Source organism: Martes martes (assembly GCF_963455335.1).
Source record: "Martes martes genome assembly, chromosome: 15".
NCBI classification, from domain to species: Eukaryota; Metazoa; Chordata; class Mammalia; order Carnivora; family Mustelidae; genus Martes; species Martes martes.
In genome coordinates, this window is record NC_137903.1 from 10,262,806 (window position 1) to 10,285,434 (window position 22,629).

Below are 22,629 nucleotides of genomic sequence, written 5' to 3' on the forward strand. Positions count from 1 at the left end.
TGGTTATTTTTCTCTTTAAAACACGTGCACAATGAACGAACATCCCTCGAGAAGTGGATGAGCTGAGATACTTGAGGACATTTGAGAGAAGGTGTTAGGATTCAGCCTGCAGAAAGAGCAAGGGGACCTGCATAAGACATGGGGTGGTGAACGGTTGATGCAGAGGGGTGGTACCAGCTTGGTGTAGGGCCAGGGTGCTGCTGCTGGTGGTGGCTGGCAATGATAGTGACATACATGAAGAACTCAGTGTTGTAGGAACTGTCCTGGGTTCATTCAGTGGATGATTTCTTTCAGTTCTCACTTTTAAGTTGTGAGACCATTATTCCACCCTCTCCTCCCCACAAGCCTTTTTTCTTTTCATTTCTCTCTCTCTATCTCTTTTTTTTTTTTTTTTTTTACAGCTGAGGTAACTGAGGCTTATGAAGTAGTCTAAGGACTGACTTATAGCTAGGGGTTGGTAAGTTCGGAAAAACCCATGGCTTCCAACCATTTTATACAGAGAGTTTAAAAAAAATTATGTTAGACCCAAGAAACACTCTTGCATCAGTGAGAGTTTAAGAATTCTAATACATAGCTAAAATTTTCAAGGTACTATTTGTTGGCAGGGAAAGCATGCTTTTTTAAAAAAGATTTTATTTATTTATTTGAGGGAGAGAGAGTGTGTGTGTGTACATGTGCACACATGAGGGAGGGAAGGCAGGAACAGGGGGAGAGGGATGACCAGAGCCCAACTTGAGGCTTAATCCCAAGACTCTGAGATCATGACCTGAGCTGAAATCAAGAGTCATATGCTTAACCAACTGAGCCACCCAGGCACCCCAAGAAAGCATAACTTATAAAAGGATTGGTTCTTAGTTGCCTTGGATGATGTAGATGAGGATCAGGGTAAACATAGGAGAATTTTGCGGTTTTCATGTCTGGTGACTCTGGACAATGCAGTGGTTGCCTTTCTACAGAAGCACTGAAAGTGATCTAAAGATCTAAGTTTTCAGATGCACCCCTGATACTGTTTGCTATAATTTAAACTAACCATAGGCTCTGAAACAAAATATAGATGCTGCGGTTGGCTAGAGTTTTATTTATTTTTGCTTTTTTGATTTGTGAATTCTTTAGCAATAAGTCTTACCAAACTATAAAAATAAAATCATATTTAGTTATCAGTCTAAGGAATCTCATCACTGAAAATAAAGCTACTTCCCAAATCCAGGCTGCTTTGGAAATTCTGCTGGGCAGAAGTGCTGGAGCTCTAGAAGGTCCTTGCACACTGGTAAATGAGCCTGCTCCTCTGAAGTCTTCTCTAGCTAGTGCTGTCAGGAAATACCTCTCACTTTAGATCTCATGGAACTATCTTTCGACTGTCTGCCTTGTTGCCCTGCCTCTCTGTCTTTATTCCCAGCCTCATGATTGAACGGTTTAATTTAGTTATCATGAAATGTCTTTCCGTTACACCAGTAGTTTTTATAATTTGTACTACATACTGTCATCTATTTTGGAAATTTTAATTTGGTAAAAACCTCTCTAATGCAGCATGTATAAAAAAAACCTACAAAAGAAAATTCTACTATATTGATTTCTCTGGATCTAATTGTTCTCCTGAGTCTCGCTGAATTTAACTTTGTCTGCTTTTCTCCCATACAGTTGTAAAAATCCACAGAATTGTTAATAATATTTTACATCTACATAATGCATTTTTTTATTAAGATAGTAACAGCTTGAAATGCTGATTCTGTTGTATTACAATTACTCAGTAGGCAGAATAGGAAATATTTTTGGTCTGAATGCAGTTTTTAGCTTCTCTTTCTGGTATTGTTGTTGAGTTTTAGCTTCTTAAAGATAGAAGGTTGGTGGCAGAGATAGGTCAAGATTCTTTTATCTACTATAAGAGCATTTTCTATTTATATTAAGATTATATAAAAATTTCTGATAAAATTAGTCAATTTATTTTATTTTTCTTAAAAGATTTTATTTATTCATTTGACAGACAGAGATCACAAGTAGGCAGAGAAGCAGGCAGAGAGAGGAGGAGGGAGCCTGATGTGGGGCTTGATCCCAGGACCATGGAATCATGACCTGAGCCGAAGGCAGAGGCTTTAACCCACTGAGCCACCCAGGCCCCCAGTCAATTTATTAAAAAAAAAAATAAAAAAATACTATAGCCTGTGTCAACATAAACCCAAATAATTGATTCAGTTAATTTAGGGGGAAATTCAATACTCTTTAGCCTTAAAATTTTGTTCAGGAGAGGTCTGCTTTGGGGAAGAGAGAATTATCTTTTTTATGAATAGAATTTTTTTTTTTTTCATTTTGAAATAAACTACTTTGTCACTGGTGATGTTTTATGTCTTAAGCACAATAGTTCCCCAGCTTTCTTTAGGTTACAATAATCCTAAAATATCTTCTTCTTTTACTTTCAAATGTTATTCAGTTTTTTGGTGGGTCTCTTGTATATAGCATGTACTGAACTCAGTTACTTCTGTAACAAAGGTAACAAAAGTTATACTTTTGAGCTTTTGTTTTTTTATAACAGTCTAACAGAAGTTCTCTTGAGAATTTAGTCCATTTACAATTAATACAATGCAAATTATATGTACCATTTACATTTTTGGATTTAATGGATTTATATGTACCATTTTAGAATTGTTAGAATTAAATTTCTTTTCAAACTTTTCCTCCATTTTGATTCCCATTTTTCTTGCAAAAAATATTTTCTCTAGGTCAGATTGTTGTAGAATCCTCCCAATTGTCTACCAATATGTCAGGACTCCATTTTGGCAATGGACAATATTGTCCAAAATGGCTTGGTGCTTTAACAACCTCCCTCCTACCTGTGAAAGTTCCCTGCCTCTAACTTCCAGGGGCCCTTGGGCCTTTTTGACTCTTACTCATCTCCATATTCTTGAACCTGCTTACTTTCTTGACATTCTTTTATTTGTGTAGCCTGGAACCTGGTCTTTCCTCTGTGTCTAGTCCCTTTGAATTATGCTTCACTTGATCTGGGCATCTATTTGGTTTCCCCATCGCGTTATCCCCAGGTCCTGCTTTTGCAGTCCTCTTGGTTCTATGTTTTGAAAGTTGGATCAATTTTTCCCCTAGGCTTGGAACTGGTCTCAGGATCCCAAGACTGAATATGCTTACCTCCTTCCCCAGGGTTCTGGATGCTTCAGGAAGACAGAGAGGACAGTTTTCATCCCTGGTCCTTCTTTCATGAACAGCAACTTCCCCCAGGATATGCTGAGAAATTCCAGAATCTCAGAACTGAGTTCCTTCAGTTTACCTCTGCTGATGAAGTTTTAACAACTCAACCAGAATTGGGGGATCTTCTCTTTAAGGCTGAGAAAACAGAACATTTGCTTGTCTTCTCTCCCTCCCCTTTCTTAAGCTCGAAGCTTTCTATGACATTTTATCTTATCTAAATTTCTGAAGATATTTTAAGAAGTTGGATTTCTTACCAACTCCTCATGGTAGTCAGAGATACTTTCTTTTGTTTATTAATCCATCAAATATCTATTGAATACAATACCTTCTAGGTGCTGTTGTAGACACCAGAACAGTGTGAAAATAGCAAAGAAAAACAAACTAATAAGCAAACAATATCCCAGTTCTCAGGGAGCTTACATTTCTTATGAGACAGAAAAATACAAATAAAAACATATGTAAACCGACAGGTACTAATTATTGCTCTGAGAAATAAAGCAGGATATTTGGTAGGGAGAGATGAGTGTGCATTTTGCCATATTGAGTTGTCAGAGAAGGGTCCCTTAGGAGGTGACTTGGGAACAGAGGTCAGAAATAGTGAAGGAGTAAGAAATGTAGAAAACCAAGAGGGAGCAGAGGGAACAGTGAGGATGAAGGAACCAGAAGAAGTGTGTGGAGATAAGAGGCCAGTGTGCCTGGAACAGAGCAAGCAAGGGGGAGAGTGGGTCTGGAGGCCTGTGAAACTCACCCCGCTCATTTCATAAGATTTAGGTAACATCTGTATACTGCCGGAGGATGTAAACCTCATTGTACCCATCTGAATCAGCTGGGGAGGTTGTTAAAAATATAAAGTCATAGGCTTTATCCCACAGCTTAATACAAATCTCCAGCAGACTTGAGAATCTGAATTTTTAACAAGCTTTTCTGGTGATTCTTAGGAAGCTACACCAGCCCTGCTCTGTGCACTGGTATTTGGAGGCCACTGTGTTTGATGAAAGTTTAAAGACTGCCTTTTGAGGATGTCAGCAGGAACTAGAAACCATGGCAGGAAATACAAGCATGCACACTTTCTGCCCTTTTGGATAATGGCTGTAATGGGTGGTAAGGGAGAAGAGGCGTTTGGATCACAAAGAGTGTTAGAGAATATGCTGTGAGGGGAGCAAGAAGCAGACTAGAAATCCCAGTTGTAAACTTTTGAGCAAAACTTACAGGACAGCAGCCCATTCCCAAAGTGCTGTTGGACATCACCAGTACAACAAAGTACCACAAATTTCTCTGAGCTGGAAGGGTAACCATTTTCAACATACCCTTTAGGTACTTCAGCAGGTACCAAGCTATCAGGAGCCTGCCAACAAGAAAATATTGTATTGCCTATTAATTTTTCTCATTTATTAATGGAAGCAAAGCCAAGTACAATCTAGGTTAAACCGAGAAAACGAAGGAGAGGAACTGGATTGTATTTTCCTAGTGGGTTGAATGATGGTCCTCCAGAAGATATGTCTATGTCCTAAGCCCTAGAATGGAGAACTTGTGAATATGATCTTATTTGGAGAAACCGTCATTGCAGATGTAATTCAGTTAAAGATCTGGAGAGAAGACCATCTTGGGTTATGCAGATGGTTCCTGGGTTCAATGACCAATGTCCTTAAAAGATACAAAGAGGAGATGTAGACACAATGGAGAAGCCTATATGAAGATGGAAGTAGAACCTGGTGTCTGGCAAACATAGGCCAAGGAACACCTGGGGTCTCCCTGGACTGGGAATGACAAGAACCACCCCCACCCATAGTCTTCAAAGGGAGATGGGCCCTGCCGCCACCTCGATTTTAGACTTCAGGCTTCCAGAACGCTGAAAGAATACATTTCCATTGTATTAAGCCACCGAGTTTGTGATAATTTGTTATGGAATTCACAGTCAAGGAATACATTTTCCTTCACCCTCTAAAGTTATCTCTTGACAATTGTGGTCCCTTCAGCCCTGGTCTGTTTCAATCATTACACAATTGTGGTCATACCTTTTTTCCTGTTACCTTTGAGCAGTAGATATCTTTTAATATGCAAGTTGAATTTGTAATATTGTTTTCCTTCTTATAGATACAGGTATTCTTTCTTCTTTTTCTTAGTATTTTCTTTTTTGTTCCAGTTTGTCCAAAGAGGTGCTTTTTTTTTTTTTTAAAGATTTTATTTATTTATTTATTTGACAGACAGAGACCAGAAGTAGGCAGAGAGACAGGCAGAGAGAGGAAGGGAAGCAGGCTCCCTGCTGAGCAGAGAGCCCAATGTGGGGCTCGATCCCGTAACCCCGGGATCGTGACCTGAGCCGAAGGCAGAGGCTTTAACCCACTGAGTCACCCAGGTGCCCCAAAGAGGTGCTTATTTCTAGGAATTTATCTTTTCCCTGGTAGCTTTACCCAGTTGCTGATGCCCCTCAAAACCTTCAGGAAAGGGAGTGGGTTGACTTTTACAATGAGGGATGTGTTCTTTAGGTTTCGGAGAACTGAAGACTTGAATAATTATCTGAAACATGGAAATTGTCACATTATCAATGCAGGGACAGAAATGTTTACAGGAGCAGATCTGGCTCTTTTTTGGTATAAGCTGGCACGTAGCTCTCTGTCTTAATTCCTCAGACTGACATTTGAGGCTGCCATGTTCAGGCTCTAGACATTCTTTCAACTTTCAAAACTTCTGTCTCTAGCTCCGCTGTGTGTGCCTTGGCTCTCATGGCTTCCCACATCTACACCGCCCCTTCCCTTCTGTCTACTGACCAGATTTCTGCTCATCCTGAAAATCTCATTCCAAATCTCATTTCCCCCAGGGAGACTCTCTTGACGTCTCCCTCTCCCCCCAGCTTGCAGTAATTTCTCTCGGCTCTGGACTATCTTAGACACTCTACAAACTCCAAGGAACATCCTTTCTCTTGTAACTCCCCTGTACCTGGCATAGTGACCCACATTTAGTAAGAATTCCCTCTGTGGATTGAGTCAACCCTGACCATGATTTTTTTTTTTTTTTTCAATCTCTTGCTTGGAAAACTGCTAATCTTAGGAACAGATGGCAGTCCCTCTCTCTAATCAGATCCCGAAACTTGGTGCTGTTTTGGGATCCCTAATTGTTCTCCACAGATAATTAAAGCCTACTTAATTTGTTCAGGCACTAAGTAGGGTCTTTGATTTATCTGAATTCAACCAGGCAGTAGATGAGATAACTGGCAGTTCGAAGTCTCACCATGGCTTGGGCCAGCAGGCAGTCCTGTGGTCTAGCTTTCTTACCTGTCTACCTACAGCATGGATGTTATGCGTCCATTTTTAATGGCAGGTGGATCCCTCCTTCCCAGCAGGCCTGGAGCTGGGGAAGTAGAAGACACTAAGACATTGTCCCTGCTCTGGAGGACCTTGCTATGTCATCAGGCAGAATGCAATGATTCTGGCTGATCATCCCTGGGACTATCCCCTGCTTGGGGGAGAGGAAGGATTTTCCCTGTCAAGTCAGATGGGGGAGGGGGAGATGACACAGGGAGGGGACCGGGGAGGAGAGGGACTGTGAGCTCAGGCCCTAGTTAGAGAGACTGTGTCAGAATCACTGTGTTCTTGCTCAGAGCATCGTGGCCTGGCTTTTCGTACCTTTTGCCAGCTACCATTTCTGACTCCTGTCTGTCTCTGTGTCTTGCTGGCTGGATTCTTGACCTGGTTCTTGCCTCCTGTAGCAGCATGCACTTCTAACATCCCAGGACTAACTTTTTCTGTTGGCATCGTCTTGGTGACTGGTGCTTCCCTTCTGCCCAGAAACCAGTCAGCAGAGGGCAAACGGGACCCCTTGATTCCGTTCCTGAAAATGGACATTTCTAGAAATCCAACTTCATCCAGAGTTTTGCTCATTGTGAGAAGGTGCCCCCATCAGAACATGGGAGAGCTTTGGTTTAGCAGGGTTTGGATTCCCTGTCAGTGTTCATCCGCATCATCTCACTGCATCCTGAGAAAGGGAACAATTTGGGTCCATTCTGCCCTAAAAACCTACAGCTTAATACATTTTTTAAAGGTGTGCGAGCCAGTGATAAAAGTTCTAATCTCTGCAAAGCATGAGAAGAAGTGTTAATACAGCTTGGGAAAATACCCTCCCGTCCTCAATTTCCTGGCACGCTCTGCTCCCTCGCCAATGTAGAGCTTATCTCACCAAGGCAGTGGATTCCAGAGTGACACTTCTTAGACCAAGAAACAGAATCTATTTTTTCTTTGCCTGCAGTTTCCTTGCAGTATTTTGGGGGAAGCGTTTAGATTCTCAGGGGGGAGAAACTTTATTGATTTGGATAGCTCCTTGTTCCTTGTCCTTTCCTGTTCTTTCTTTCCCTTCCTCCCTCCCTCCCTCCCTCCCTCCCTCCCTCCCTCCCTCCCTCCCTCCATCCCTCAGTCCCTTCTTCCTTCCTTCTTTCCTTCCTCTCTCCCTTCCTTCCTTCCTCCCTTCCTTCTGTCCTTCCTTTTTCTTTTCCCCAGTTTTCCTAGAGTCATTGGCTCTATAAGTGTGACAGCATTGGATCTAATTTTGAGAGAGAAAAAGGAAAAGCTTAGAATGCTCTCCCTGGAAGGAAAAGCACTATGTCACTATAGAGCTGGACTCCTCAGGACCCATTCCCTGGAGCTGCTCTCCTGGTACCTTCTGTTAGGACACTCAGCCCAGGGAATCTCATGTTGGTGCAGTAACAGTGGGAGCCTTGTCTTATTTATGTATGCAACCTCAGCACCTTGTCTGCTTACTGGGGAGCCTTGCTGGAAAAATGAATAAATGACTGCATTGGAAATAGGTCTGGGAACAGGCTTGTCTTGAAACCCGACTAGCTTTCTTGTGTCATTAGGGGTTTAGGTAGGTTATTTATTTGTTTATTAAACATTTTCTAAAAACCACCAGAATGATAGACTGCTGAATACAGAGAGAGCAAAAGAGCAGCAGGCAGGGTCCCTTTTGATAGTGTCTTTGGTTGATATTTAAATAACATTTCCATCAATAACTCCTTCGAATTTAAAACACAGTAGTACTTAATAATCAAATATTGTGAATTAAAACCACCCCCACTTCCAGAAGCATATCATTCAGAAAAGATGAATAGTTAGAATTAAAACACACCACACACACACACACACACACACACACACAGAGGAGGGACTAGCCCAAAGTAGACCACAAATATTCATTGATTTGGCATAATCTGGAATTCGAAATAATTTGTTCTTGTTGTTCATATTTAAACTAACTTTCAGAGCTGGGGTGGAAGCAGCAGGCCATGAACCCAGGCTTGGGAATTTGGCTCCTGGTTAGAGGTTGTGCTGGCTGGCCTGTCCCATCAATTTCTTCAATATCAAGGTTCCCCTCTTGATGTTGATTTGGCCAGCTTTTAAAATATTATGTTTTTTTATGTCATTATATTTATTATGTTATCAGGTATTATGTTTTATGCATTATGTATACACCCATACTAAATGTACATTTGCTGAATTATGGAATCATATACCATTTTGTAAACACCAGCACAGGGAAGAAATGGACTATTTTCCTCACTCCAGAGATCTTGCAGATGGATTTGCAGTAAATGCCCCTCACCATGCCTGACCCCAAGATCCTTTGCCCCACTGATCCTCTTGCTGTTTGTATAGTTTTGTCTTTTCTAGAAATTCATATAAATGGAACCATGGATTACATAGTCTTTTGTGTTTCCTTTATTTTACTCAGCATAATGTTTTAGGACTTGATAAAACACAGATTGCCAGGCTCCACCCCCAGAGCAGAAGTGCTGACCCCAGGTCTGGGGCAGTGGGAGAATGTGCATTTCTAACAAGTTCCCAGGTAACACTGATGCTGTTGGTCCAGGGCCACAGGGTGGGAACCACTGCACCACCCCACACTGTCTCCCAGAACACTTTACTATCTTTCAAAGCAGGGCCATATCATAGTACAAATGTTCACTTCTCAAAGAGGAAACTGAGGACATCAGGGACTCCTCGAGTTAGAACCCCCTTCCCATGAAGCTTCCTCCCATGTGGTTCATAACTCTGCTTGTTGGGGACTTTGCATGCCACCACAGAGCAGAGACCTTGATTTACCAATGGAAGGGCAGCGATTCAGTTCCTCATTCTTACCATCGCTGCCACAACCCTCGTTGTCCACAAGCCTTTATGGTCAAGGGCAAGATCCAGATTTACTCACTCTGCTTTCTTTCATATCTAAGCTCAGCCCTGAGACCAGACTACCAGACTTGGGGCTTTTTTTTTTTTTTTTTTAAGATTTTTTATTTATTTATTTGACAGAGATCACAAGTAGGCAGAGAGGCAGGCAGAGAGAGAGAGGAGGAAGCAGGCTCCCTGCTAAGCAGAGAGCCCGACGTAGGGCTCGATCCCAGGATCCTGGGGTCATGACCTGAGCTGAAGGCAGAGGCTTTAAACCACTGAGCCACCCAAGCGCCCCCAGACTTGGGGCTTTTTGTTCTGTCTGGGGCACACAAGCTCTACTCCTTGACTGTGGCCTTGGTGCTTCTCTGAGCTGTGGCCCGGAGCTTAGAACCTTCATATTCCTGAAAGACAGTGTTAAGGTTAACGGAAGACCATGGGAAGACCTGAGCAAAGTATATGCCTGGGGCAGATGATGGAAATCATGCCAGACTCAGGAGACCTCAGGTGCCACTCCCGGCCTCTGCTCTTACTGGCTGTACAATCTTAGGCAAAGATATTTTTCCTTTCTTGGGCTCAGTTTTCTCAACTGTGAAGTCATGATAATAAATTATTAAAGTGTGATAATAAAGTTATAATGATCTTATAGAATTATTCGATAGACACTGAGAATCCATCTCATGCTAGATATCGGGCAAAATGGTAGAACAAAACTGAATAGGATTCAGTCCCTTCCCTTAACAGGTGTGATGGAGGATCACCTGATTTTGAAATATGTATGTGGACATAATACATAAACCTATTTATATTGCACTGTGTAATTTTAAGGTGCAATAATTAACGGAGGGGTGGGAAGGAAATAGCGCACAGGCTGAGATTAGAGGAATTCCTTGAAGAGTTGATTTGTCAATAGGCAATTTCTTATCCATTGTAATTATCTGGAGAGTTTTTTTTTTAAAACATATCAAATTCCAACCATTCTAATTGAATTGGTCAAGGGGAGTGTGGGCTTTGGACGTTGGTTTTTTAAAAACCATACTAGATGCTTCTGAGTATCCAGGGTTGAGATCCACTTTGCTTCATGATTTGTCCACCCAAAGTGGGGAGAGGTTTTTCCTTCTGAGTCCTGGGATCAGGTTTAACCAGGAGCTCGCCTGCTCCCTTGCAAACTGGCCTTGTCTCTCTGTCCTTGACTCCAGGGCCGTGTGTCCCTGGGAGAAGTCCTCATTTCTCCCCTCCACATTGGAATTCAAAGGAAGGCCCTTGAGATCAGAGGGTGACAAGAATGTCTGAAGAGCCAGCTTATTATTTACCACAAACCCAAGACAGATGGGAGGCTCCAGAGTATTCTTACAACAGCTGAGTTGCCAAGGGAGGAAAATGAGCAAAATTAATCAACAGCAGGAAGGGAAAGGATGTCATGGCATGGTGGAGCAATTAGAGCCGTGATTCAGATGAAGAGCCAAGCCCCTCTGACCAGCTTGGGGATGCTTGGAGGATGCTGCCAATGCGGCCAGCAGGGCCATCTGTCTGAGACCCTGGGAATCTGAGAACCTCGCAGTTGGAGATCAAAAGCAAGTTGCGAGTGATTCTTGTACTGGCACTGGCCGCTGCCCCTGCCGTCTCCAGGGAGACACTGCAGGCTCTCCCTGGCTCTGTCCCCAGACTACCCTGTCCAGGGCAGGAAGGGCAGGAGCAGCATCAAGGGTGAGCCCAGGAAGAGTTTAGAGGGCAGGTCACCTGTACAGTTTACCTGGAGCCTCTACTCCTGGAGGCCCACTCTACACTGTAGAGTCTATACTTTGACATCTCTGCCCACCTGTTCCCCTGGGGCTGGAGTTGTGCTCTAAATTTGTCTATGACACTGTCACTGGGGGTGGGAGACAGCCCCTTGATCCAGACCCTGACAGTGGTCCCACTGCCTATGGCAAGTCCGCCCTCCCCTCTGATGGCTAGCCTACCTGTCTCCTTTGGGCAACACAACTATTTTGAATTCCTTGCATTGTAAAACTGTCTGAGCTCACTGTTGCCTGAGGCCCAGAGGGTGAAAGTGTGAACCAGCAGGCTGGAGGTGTTCAGGACTAAGCCTCAGGCTGGGAGAATGGGGTGAGCAGTTGATGGACATATTAACTGGCACCTCACTGCAGCTAGGTGAGTGTCCCCCAAACCCTGCCTAGACCAGATTCCTTGTGTGTCCCCCAAACCCTGCCTAGACCAGATTCCTTGTCCCGTTGTGTTGCTGAAGATGTGCTCTGCATCTCTCATAGACTGAGTATGACGTGACTTCAGGGCGGCAGCATCTCTGCCCAAGGCACCCTGCCCAGTGAGTCTTTGAATGCAGATGAGATTGTGAAAATGCTTTGTAAACAGTACAGTGTTCTATGCATGAAAATCTTTGTTACAAATGGCAAGCATTTACTTGTTTACTGTGAACTTTCCTCCCCCGCAGGCCTTGTGTGGAGATCCATCAACCTGGTGTCTCAAGTGGGATGACTCACGGCAGACATGTTGTAAATGTGGTGGACTGAGCAGGGTGGCAATCACCGAGTTCACTCCCTCACACTGCTCGTCCACCCCAGTTCTGCTCTTTGGACACATTTTGTCTCCTCATTACTCACTGTCAGGGTGGTTTTTAACCTTTCTTTTTGCATGCCATCATTTGACCAATTCAGTTGGTTTTTCTCTCTGTCTCTTCCTTTTCCCTGGAGCTCTGTTGTAGTGACCATGTTCCTGGGCCCCCGTGTTTTGTGGCAAAGGAAGGATCAAAATAGATGAGTCTTCCAACCGTAGCCCATGAAAACCTGAGCATCGAGATCTGCTGGAAGATGAAGGTGGATATCTCATAGGCAGGTCTGGACCCCTCTCTCCAACACAGCCAAAGTTTCTAAATCCATATCATATCATTCACTGGGCTTTCAGGTAACATTGCATTAGAAGAAAGGATTACATTGATGTTAGATTTGAGAATAATGAAATCTATAAGAAATTTACCAAACTCAAACACCCCAAAACCAAAAAAATCTAGTCAAGAAATGGACAGAAAACATGAACAGAGACATTTCTCCAAAGAAGACATCCAGATGGCCAACAGACACATGAACAAAATGCTCAACACCACTCAGCATCAGGGAAATACAAATTAAAACCACAATGAGATACCACCTCACACCAGCCAGAATGGCTAAAATTAACAAGTCAGGAAACAACAGATGTTGGCGAGGATGCAGAGAAAGGGGAACCCTCCTACACTGTTGGTGGGAATGCAAGCTGGTGCGGCCACTCTGGAAAACAGTATGGAGGTTCCTCAAAAAGTTAAAAATAGAACCACCTTATGACCCAGAAATTGCACTACTACGCATTTATCTAAAGGATACAAACATAGTGATTCAAAGGGGCACCTGCACCCCAATGTTTATAACAACAATGTGCACAATAAACCAAATATTGAAAGAGCCCAGATGTCCATCGACAGAAGAATGGATAAAGATGTGGTGTGTGTGATATATATATATATGTACATAGATATATATATATATGTATACAAATATAACAGAATATTATTCAGCCATTGAAAAGAATGAAATCATGCCATTTACAATGACGTGGCTGGAACTAGAGGGTATTACGCTAAGCAAAATAAGTTAGTCAGAGAAAGACAAATACTATATGGCTTCACTTTTATGTGGAATTTAAGAAACAAACAGATGAACATAGGGGAAGAGAAGGAAAAATAAAATAAGATAAAAACAGCGAGGAAGGTAAACCATAAGAAACTCCTAACTCTAGGGAACAAACTGAGAGTTGCTGGAGGGGAGTTGGGTGGGGGGATGGGGTAACTGGGGGATGGGCATTAAGGAGGGCTGGGGATGTGATGGGCACTGGGTGTTGCATGCAACTGGTGGATCACTGAATTCTACCCCTGAAATAATATGGTTTATGTTAACTAAATAGAATTTAAATAAAAAAATTTTAAGAAGAGAGAATCATGAGATTAAATCATTTCCATTTGGGGGAAGTTTGAATATTCTGTTTTTTCTTTGATACACCTGTGTGTCCTTGGAAAAGTTGTTTAATCATTCTGAACCCCAAAATATCTGTAAAATGAGACTTACCTCAGAGCTGTATTATGGGGGCTAAAAAAAGTACATGAATAGTTTCCGGCGAAGTAGCTTACTGAGCTGTGAGGATGAACATTAGTATTTAAGACATGTGTGGTCATTCTGTGCTCTTCGACATGCAGACTGAGACACAGTGTCACTTACCTGAAGTCACGGCTCTGGAAGGAGCAGAGTCTGGAGCTGAGAGCTGGGGTTACTGTCCTCATCCTGTCCATTTCGCACCATATCTCCCGCCTTCTCTGGATACCCGTAAGGCGGTGGCCTGTGTTCTTCTCCTCCCTCCTTGTTCTACTTTGGCTTGTCTGCCCAAGCTCCTGACAAAAGTGAAGTCGCGTGTATGCTCATATGAAATGATGATGCTAATAACCTCACTCAACTCCAGGACAGCCTAGCGAAGAAGGCTGATCTTTGTATCCCTGAACCAGCCAGACTTATTTCTGTCTTCAGGTCCTGTGCACTTGGCTTTTCCTTCTACCTGAAGCAACACCTCCCCCCCCCCCCCCCATATCCACGTAATGTTATTGGCAAGGTCTTCTTGGAACCCTCTGTAAAGAATCACCCCCTTACCATTGCCTCTCCTCTTAACCTGCTTTGTCCTTCTTCATGGAACATATCACTACCTGACATGGATCTGTGTTTTCTTTGTTGATTACCTACTCCCCCAGTAGATCATGGGCCATGGGAGGTCTGGATCTTTGTCTTTTCTGACTATGGATGGATAAGCAGTGCCTGATATCCAGGAGGCAGTGAGTAAACATTTCATGAATAACTATGTGAGCAGATCCCATTTTACAGATGAGGAGACCAAGGCTCAGACACTGTGTGCCTTGCTCAGGGTTACCAAGAACTAAAACGCAGGTTGGGACCCCAGCATGATTCTGGCCAGGCAGTATACCCCTGATCCTCTAGGTTACTTGCTTTAGAGTATTTCCGGGGCCAAACATAGGATCCCCACATTCAAATGTGTTGATTATTCTGGGTGGTGATTCCAGCTTCCCAGGGCCGGGGCATTTCTGGATCTACTCCTGTCCTCATTCACTTCACCCTGTTCTGCTTCTTGCAAATAAAGTATGGGTCTGCAGTGGTTCCCATGTGGCAACTACTCCCCAGGCTTCATACCTTCTGCTTAGGGGTGTGGGCTTAGGAGAGTGGGAGAGAAGGGGTGATGGTCCCTCCGTCTCTCTCATCAGCTCTGGGTTAGAGCAATCCACAGCCCTGCCTTTTGTGGGGGAATAACAACCAGAACCAGAAGACAATGGGACTTTGGGTGCGTGCATTATGGGTCCCATGGTGAGGGAGGAAGTTGTATTTTCTTTCAATCCCTGGAGGACAGTGACGTCATCGCTTGACTCAGAACCAGCCAGTCATCAAAGCACTTGCCGTTACAGTAGGATGAGCTCCTCCTTCCCCCAATCTGCTGCTTACTTACAACCCACTGGGTCTCATCGAATCCTTTGGATGGACAAAGCAGGCAGATGAGGAGTGGGGAAGAAAATGGGGTAAGATCTGGCATGGAGCAGTCTTCATACCAGCTTAGAATAACTGGCTTTTACAGAAGGGTGACCTGCATTTCACCCAGTAAATCACAGCCCGCCTCCTGATCCAGCTCCAGGCAAATTCATCATTTATTTCTGAGAACAAGCTCCCAGTCTAGGCAAAAAGTCTGACTGCGGCAAGAAGCTACGATGCACATTTACCTGGGGAACTGAGCAAAATGCCACTGTTGGTGTTAAAAATTTTTGGTTTTGCTTTTTCTGCTTATAGGTCAGCTGTGGGGCCCCAAACCGCCCCCACCTTGGACACAAATGCAGGCAGTGGAGACGAAAATAGCCATGACGAGGCAGTGCCACTGGGTATCTTTAACTGCTCTCAGTCATTAAGGTGCCTGGATTGGATTTATCACCAATGATTGGATCAATTACTTGGTGCTCAACAGCAGTCTAAGTCCTTCTGTGCCCTGACTACAGGCATGGCGTTAAGATGGATGGGCTGGCAATGCATCCCACCCCGGCACGGGAAGTGGGGCTAGAGGGTTCTGTCTGAATGACGCTTCTGAGATAAACACACCCTGGGCATACATGGGGCAAAGGAGCAGAGAAACAGGATTCTTTGTTTGTGCCTCCTGGTGCTGGGGACCCGCGCAGTCTGGCGGGTGATTCTGCTACCGTGGAAGGGAGGGAGGGTACCAGTGAGGTTACATTACAGTAGGGTTTCACTTGCCAAGTGTGCACACAGTTTCATGGAGCTCTTCAGAGCTCCTTCTCCCAGGTCTGGCCTTTGCTCTCCCATGCAAAATAGGCCTTTGTTAAGATTTGGGTCTCTGTCAGTCCAGGCAGGTCCATCCCTGCCATGGTTGGGAGCAGATTTACCGGAGAAGCTAAAATGTCCTTGAGGCTGTGGCCTGAGCCTGTGGGTCCTTGTGGGCCTCCCGGGGTAACTGCAGCAACACTGTGGAAAGAATGGACAGCATCTGATCTGTTTTCTAGTGAATGGAGTTCACCATCCCTGTGTTCCAGAAAGATCTCTGCTGCCTGCCTGCCTGCCTTGTGATACGCTAACTCTCCCTGTTTCAGCCAATCTGCCTGTACTGGAACATCCCACATGACCTTGCTGTGTAACTGAGTCATGTCATTGCTGCCCTTACCCCATGGGCTGTAGGCACCCCAAGAAGCTCCATGCTCTCAAATCAAACCCACTCTTGGCCTTGTGTGCAGTCAGTGTGACACTGAGTGTCCCCTTCACTGTCACTACTCGTATCTGCTAGCTAGTCTGGGTGGATAGTTTTTGGGATCCTGGCCACCACAAGAAAATGGAACCTGTATTTCCAAGGATTTGAGAAGAGCTTGAAGCTGGTAAAAATGTTCCCAGCCCCTCTGTAGACCTCCTTCACTTAAAAGAGGCAACCCTTGATTGTTGGGCTCAATTCAGGGCGTTTTCTCCCAAATTGCTTGACCCTCATTGAGCCCTGTATGGCAACATACTCCTGGTCACCTAGACTTTGATTTTGGAGACACACTTTTATTCATGCTATCATTTCAAACTTTCTCTGGCTATTATACTTCTCTTCCTGTCTTGACTGCGATCCATGATCTGGTGGCTCTGGGTAAATCACCTGTGTGGTCCTGCCTGGTCTCCAGGTGCCCCTCCTGTAGACTAAGGCCTGCAGACATGACCTGACCAAAGTGCTGGAACTTTCCTGGGAAGTAGAACCTGGCCACTCCCTACACGTGTTCTATGACTCCTCAATTCTTTCTGTTCACTTAAACAGTTTCCTTCCTTCCTTCCCCTCCCTCCCTCCCTCCCTCTCTCTCTCTCTCTCTTTCTTTCTTTCTTTCTTGGAAGATGTTTGATCTTCATGATTACAGTTCTTTCACTCCAAAGCATGAAAATACTGACTACAAAAAGCTATTTGATGTTCATGAAGACTTTGGAACATTTTAACGAGTTTCCAAGAGTTCTTTGGGTCACAAAGATTGTATTTTACTGAATCTCAACACCTTCATTTGAAAGGGGTTGGGAAGTTGTTCAAATTGAGGTTTTCTTCAGGCAGAGGAGGGGGTTGCTTTACATGGGAAGATGCCAAAACCCTGTGGGCTCAGGGGGTAATAATAATCACAGAAATTCGTATACTTAGTATGTGTTGACACAGATCCAAGTACTCTACGTGCATTTCGTTTCATGGAACCTTACCACCACCACCACCACCACCAAGCTGGGGTTTTGGGAGATAGAGGATTGACACAGCCCTTCACCATACATGTGATTCCTACTTCTCTAATTGAAGTGATGGGGAGATTCCCCAAGTCCCTCTTGTCTCACTGTTTAAGCCTTATAAATAGCTATTTTTCTAAAAGTTTCACAAGCAGAGTTTCAGAGAAGATAGACCATAGAGAAGGCTTGGATTCAAGTAGAACCTTGACATTTACCAGCCTGGTGGCCATGGGCAAGGCAGTTTGGCCTTTCTGAAGCTCATTCATTCACTGCACAATTACTGAGTGCCCAGTGTTCAAGGGATTGTTTTGCACAGGTGCTTGGTAGTAATGAGGACAACAGTTGTGATATTAACTACCACTTACTGAGCTTGGATTATGTGTTAGGCACTGGACTATGTTTTATTTGCAACTTTTCATTTAGTTCTTCCATTACACTTTAAGGTAGGCAGCACCAACAGGGGGAAATCAGGCAAAGAGTTTAATGAACTTGCCTAAAGGCCACACAGCTTGCAAATGACAGAGGAGAGAATCAACCTCAGTTCTCTTAGATCTCAAAGCCCATGTTTCTAACCACCAAGAGACCAAGATGACTCGACTCACACAAGAATCCTGGTTCAGGTGTTTAGATCTTGTAGGGGAGATTGTGTCCTTTGAAAGACTTGGGTTGTCAGACCACAGGGACCAAGTAATGAGAGCTTGGACACCATTGTTTAAGCTGGTGGAGTCAAGGAAAACTTTGTAGAGAAGTTATTATTTTAACTTTGAAATCTGGGTATGATTTGAGTATGAGATATGTGAGCAGGGGCTCCTTCCACTCCGGGTGCTCTAGCAATTGCTATGCTAGAAACTTGTAAGGGGCATGGAGGAAGAAAGGGACAGTTCTGTCTGACATAGCACATCCTAGTCAGACTATGTGTATAGATTAAATATATCTATATTTATCTTTGTAACCTACATCTACCCATATTTATATCTACATCTACCCATCTGTACCTACCCAACCACACCTACCCATCTACATCTACCCATCCACACCTACACATCCACACCTACCATCCACACATACACATCTATATACCTTTATCTAGACCTATATGTCTCTATATCTCTGTATCTCTACATCATCTATCTCATAGGGCCAATTTCATTCCTGGGAGTATGTCCCTAAAAGAATCTCACCCAAATCCATGTGGGTGGAATATGTGTCATGACAGTCTCAAGGGCATTGTGTGTGTGTGTTGGGGGGTGTTGGGGGCCCAAGGGGAGATGGCAAAAGGCCACAAGGTGGTGTAGGCATGTTGCAGCTTATGACAAGGACTCTTCTGGACCCAACTTGAGTCAGGCTTCTCTAAACTCCCAAGCCCCACGTTTGGTCCCTGTCCGTGGTCCCAGTCCTTGGCCCACTTAGTCCCCTCCCCTCAATATCTGATGGAATTTGTCCTCCCTCACCCTGAATCTTATCACTTTGCCTGCCTTCAGCAAGAATCCTATCAAGTCGCTTTAACCAGAATACTTCTGTCTCTGATGTTTCCTCTTAAGGATTTTCCATCCCCTGATTTCCATCCTGCGTCTCCCATACAAGTCTCCACTTGTCTTTGTAGTATTTGGACTGGATCCCAGTTCTAGTCCGAGATCTCTCTTCCCCCATTGCAATAGCTCTAGAATAAAATTCGTCTTCACCGCTTTTTCTATCTAGTTCTGGTGTTCCTTGATACCTACCATGCCAAAGTTAGAAACATACATAGCAGCATGCAAGCATCTTTAAAGTATAGTGCCGAGTGAAAAAAATATGAAATATACAACACTACCATTTATATGAATTAAAAATGGATGTACAAAATAACAATATGATTTTACAAGGACACTTAGAAATAAAAAGGTAAACATTAAACACATAGATACGATTGCTTATGGGGGGTGGGAATGGAGAACAGAAATACAAAGGAAAAGTAAATAAAAGGTTTACCCAAATTGAGGATGGTAACATGCCATGAACTAAGGGATATAATTAGTTCAAACCCCTTGAGATTTACTGCCAGCACCCGCACACACACACATATATCTTGCTACAGGACAATGGGCCAAGATGGGCATCAGGAAAGGCTATATGATGGCAGGGTAAGTGTCTACCAGATATGCGGGGCTTTCCATGATCTTTGATCATGGGTCTGCTTCCAAGATCTGAACAGATCTGAGTAACAGATAGACCTAGAATCTTAGGAATTGAGTAAGACCAAGAAGGGCCTGATATATAGGTTATCTACAATGTACTGAATCAGAGAAAAGAAATAAAGGCAAAGCCTGAAGGAGTAGGAGCTGAAATTAGAAGTTCCTGGAGAGGGGAAGGTCAGCAAGACTAGAGCTGCAGAGACAGCATGTGCACAAATGCATCTGTGGCAGAGGAGTAAGGAGGAGAAAGAAGAAGTACGAAGGGGGCTCGGTAGTAAGTCAGCCCATAGGGCATGTGGGGGATGTTACTTATATGGGTGTATTGCTCAGGTCGGGAGTGGGGAAGGTTGTTAAAAATGTTGCCCCAGGACAAAGATCATCTCCCTCACTGAACCCTTCTCCCTTGCCCCACCCACTGATCGGCATAGAGCACTGGGATTTTCTTGTGTTTGGAAGCTAAGGGCATGCTGGCTCCCAGGTGAGCTTTCCTTGGCTCTGGTCTCCTGCCTGGCAATGGAAGCTGTGCTTGGCTGTTGGGAGACTGGGGCTGTCTGTCCAGAGTGCTAGAGTTCCTCTTCCCTTATTTTCAAGAGGGTCCACTGCCATGGGACCAGGCCAACTGGATGAAGCATAACCTGGTGGAATAGAGGACAGACTCTTGGTAAGTACCCCTGGATTCACTGGCCCAGGATCCAGAAAATAAAATTGTTGAGTTGTCTTGACCATATCATTGTTTGACTTGAAGTTAGTTTCCAAGCTTTGGAAATCTGAAGGTGCTCACAACAGCTGAGATTAGGATCAATTGCAGGTGTAATGGAGTGATCGGGCTCTGTCCTCATGACGCCAAATTTTTCAAAGCTGAAGTGTTTCCTTGTGGCGGGGTCTCCTCATACAACGGACCATCTTCGGCACAGCAGAGACAGGGTGGCACTCTCTGGCGTTGTGTGGGATGGAAGTGCCCAGTGGGGGCAGTGCTGATCCGTGGTATCTTGCTCGGCCGTGGTCATGGTCGAGTTTTCCCTCCAGGGAATCCAGCCATCCAGCTAGCTGGGTTGTTCACCTCAGAGGGTGAAGCCAGCTCCTCAGAGCCACCACTCGCCTCAGGAACATTCAGAAGGAAGCTTCTGGTGGCAGGTTCTTAGGTCAGCTGCTGAATTTTCCTTCTCCACAACTGGCGTTGCAATTGTTCTCACATCGTCCATTAATTTCACAAAGGCAGGAGGATGCCTGACATATCCAGTGTCAAAAGAGAGAGAGAGACAGGGAGAGAGAGAGGGAGAGACTGGTGTGCTGGAGTAGCATGAGCAAGAGTGGGCAGTAGGGTTGGGGAGGTCCTTGAGAACCTGTGGGGCCACTGTGAGCACGTTGGCTTCAGTCTGAGTGAGATGGGGAGACACTGTGGGGTTTAGAGCCGAGGGGTGATATGGGATGAAACACTTTTGGAAAATAGGGACCCTATCTTATTCACCTCTGTAAAGTGCCTGTGCCAGCACGTTCTCTGGGGCATTGGAAATGCTTAATAACTTTGAAAAGAATTGCAGTACTTTATTAAAAAACAGATAGCACTGGGGGTGCTGGGGTGGTTCAGTCCACTGAGCAGCGGACTCTTGATTTCCACTTAGGCCGTGGTCTCAGGATCATGGGACTGAGCCCTGTGTTGGGCTCTGCATTCTGCAGGTAGCCTACTTGAGGATTTCCTCCCTCCCTGTCCCTCTGTCCCTTCCCCTCTCTATCTCTCAAATAAATAAATACATCTTAAAAAAAAATCATGGCACTGTCCCAGGTCATTGATAAAAGCATTAGTAGTACCTATTAAGTTAAAATTTTTATTTTAAAGCCTCATTGTTTACCTGCTGTCCAAAATTTAGATGTCCATGGTCCTATAGCCCATTTCCCAAAAGGTATTTGATGAAAACCAGATCTTTCCATCTTTCTATAACGTTGAAACATTTTGTCTACATTACCCTCTAGCTCAGCAATCTCTGTGTTTACTTTGCACCTCTGCCTGGCCAAGACTGATTGGCTCTTTCTTTCTTTCTTTCTTTCTTGAGAGAGAGAGAGAGAGAGAAGGTGGGTGAGAGTGAGCAGGGAACAGGCAGAGGGAGAGGAGAGAGAGAATCCCAACCAGGCTCCCTGCTGCTTGTGGGGTTTTTAACCTGAACTGAACTCAAGAGTCAGACACTTAACAGACTGAACCACTCAGACGTGTCACAATTGGCTTTTAATAGTTTGGTCCCAGTTCTCAAATTGTGAAAAATATTAAGCATATTGAGATGTGAATTGTATTAGTAATCCAGACCATTATCATTAAAATCACTAGGAAATCATGGAGTCGAAACAACTTTTGGGGAAAAAAATGGCTTTCTTCCTCTGTCCCCAGTTGACATACTTTCATGGAGGACTTGCCTTTGAACTGTTGTATTTATTATTTTTGGTTTGTTTGGGATGGGTTCCCTTGTCAAGACTGGAAGCCCGCTAGAGACACACAACAGGAAGAAGGAGAAATGCAGCTCTGGTTGCGAATTCCCAGAATCTCTTATGGAAATTCCAGAACTACCTTCTTCAAAGGGCTTCTAGTACTTTGGAAGCCTGGCTGGGGAGTCCCCAAGAGAGGCAGCCTGCTTTAGGACCGGAGCTTTGGGTTTCAAGTCTGAGCATAGGATTCCTTCTCCAGGTCACACACCTCCCACCCCCCCACCCCCAACCTGCTGTGTGACCTTGGGCGAGTCAATTCCATTCCTAGTGCAAAGGGAGGAGGAAGAAACATTCACTGAGCTCCTTTCATGGGCTCCGCAGTGGCCCAAGTGTTAAGGATGCATAGTCCTTAGAACAAGGATTCTTGTTCTAGAATCTGTAGAACAACCCCATGAGACGAGTATTTCTCCACGTTACAGGAAACAAAAAGGAGGCTCAGACAGCTTCAGTAAGGGGCTCAAAGACACAGAGCTGGGCTTTAAAACCAGAATCAGTGTGTGCCTCACATTTGTGATACCTTCTTCTTAACCTGCACTTACTCTCTGTAAGATGAGTTCATGGGTTGTCGTCTGAGTGCTTCTAGCTCTGAGCCAGCAGGATTCTGATGGCACGGGAATCCATTGCATAGTGGCATCGTCTGTGTGTCCAGTCCTGCTCCTCCCCTAACCTGGACTTCCCCTTTGTAGAGGTGGGTCCTGCCTCCCACCTGACATTCACCTTCACTTCTCATCAGTCCTTTGCTTCATTCTGGCATTTGATGATTTTGTCTCCCACGACCTGCTCATTTCCCTCTTATCCTTGCTT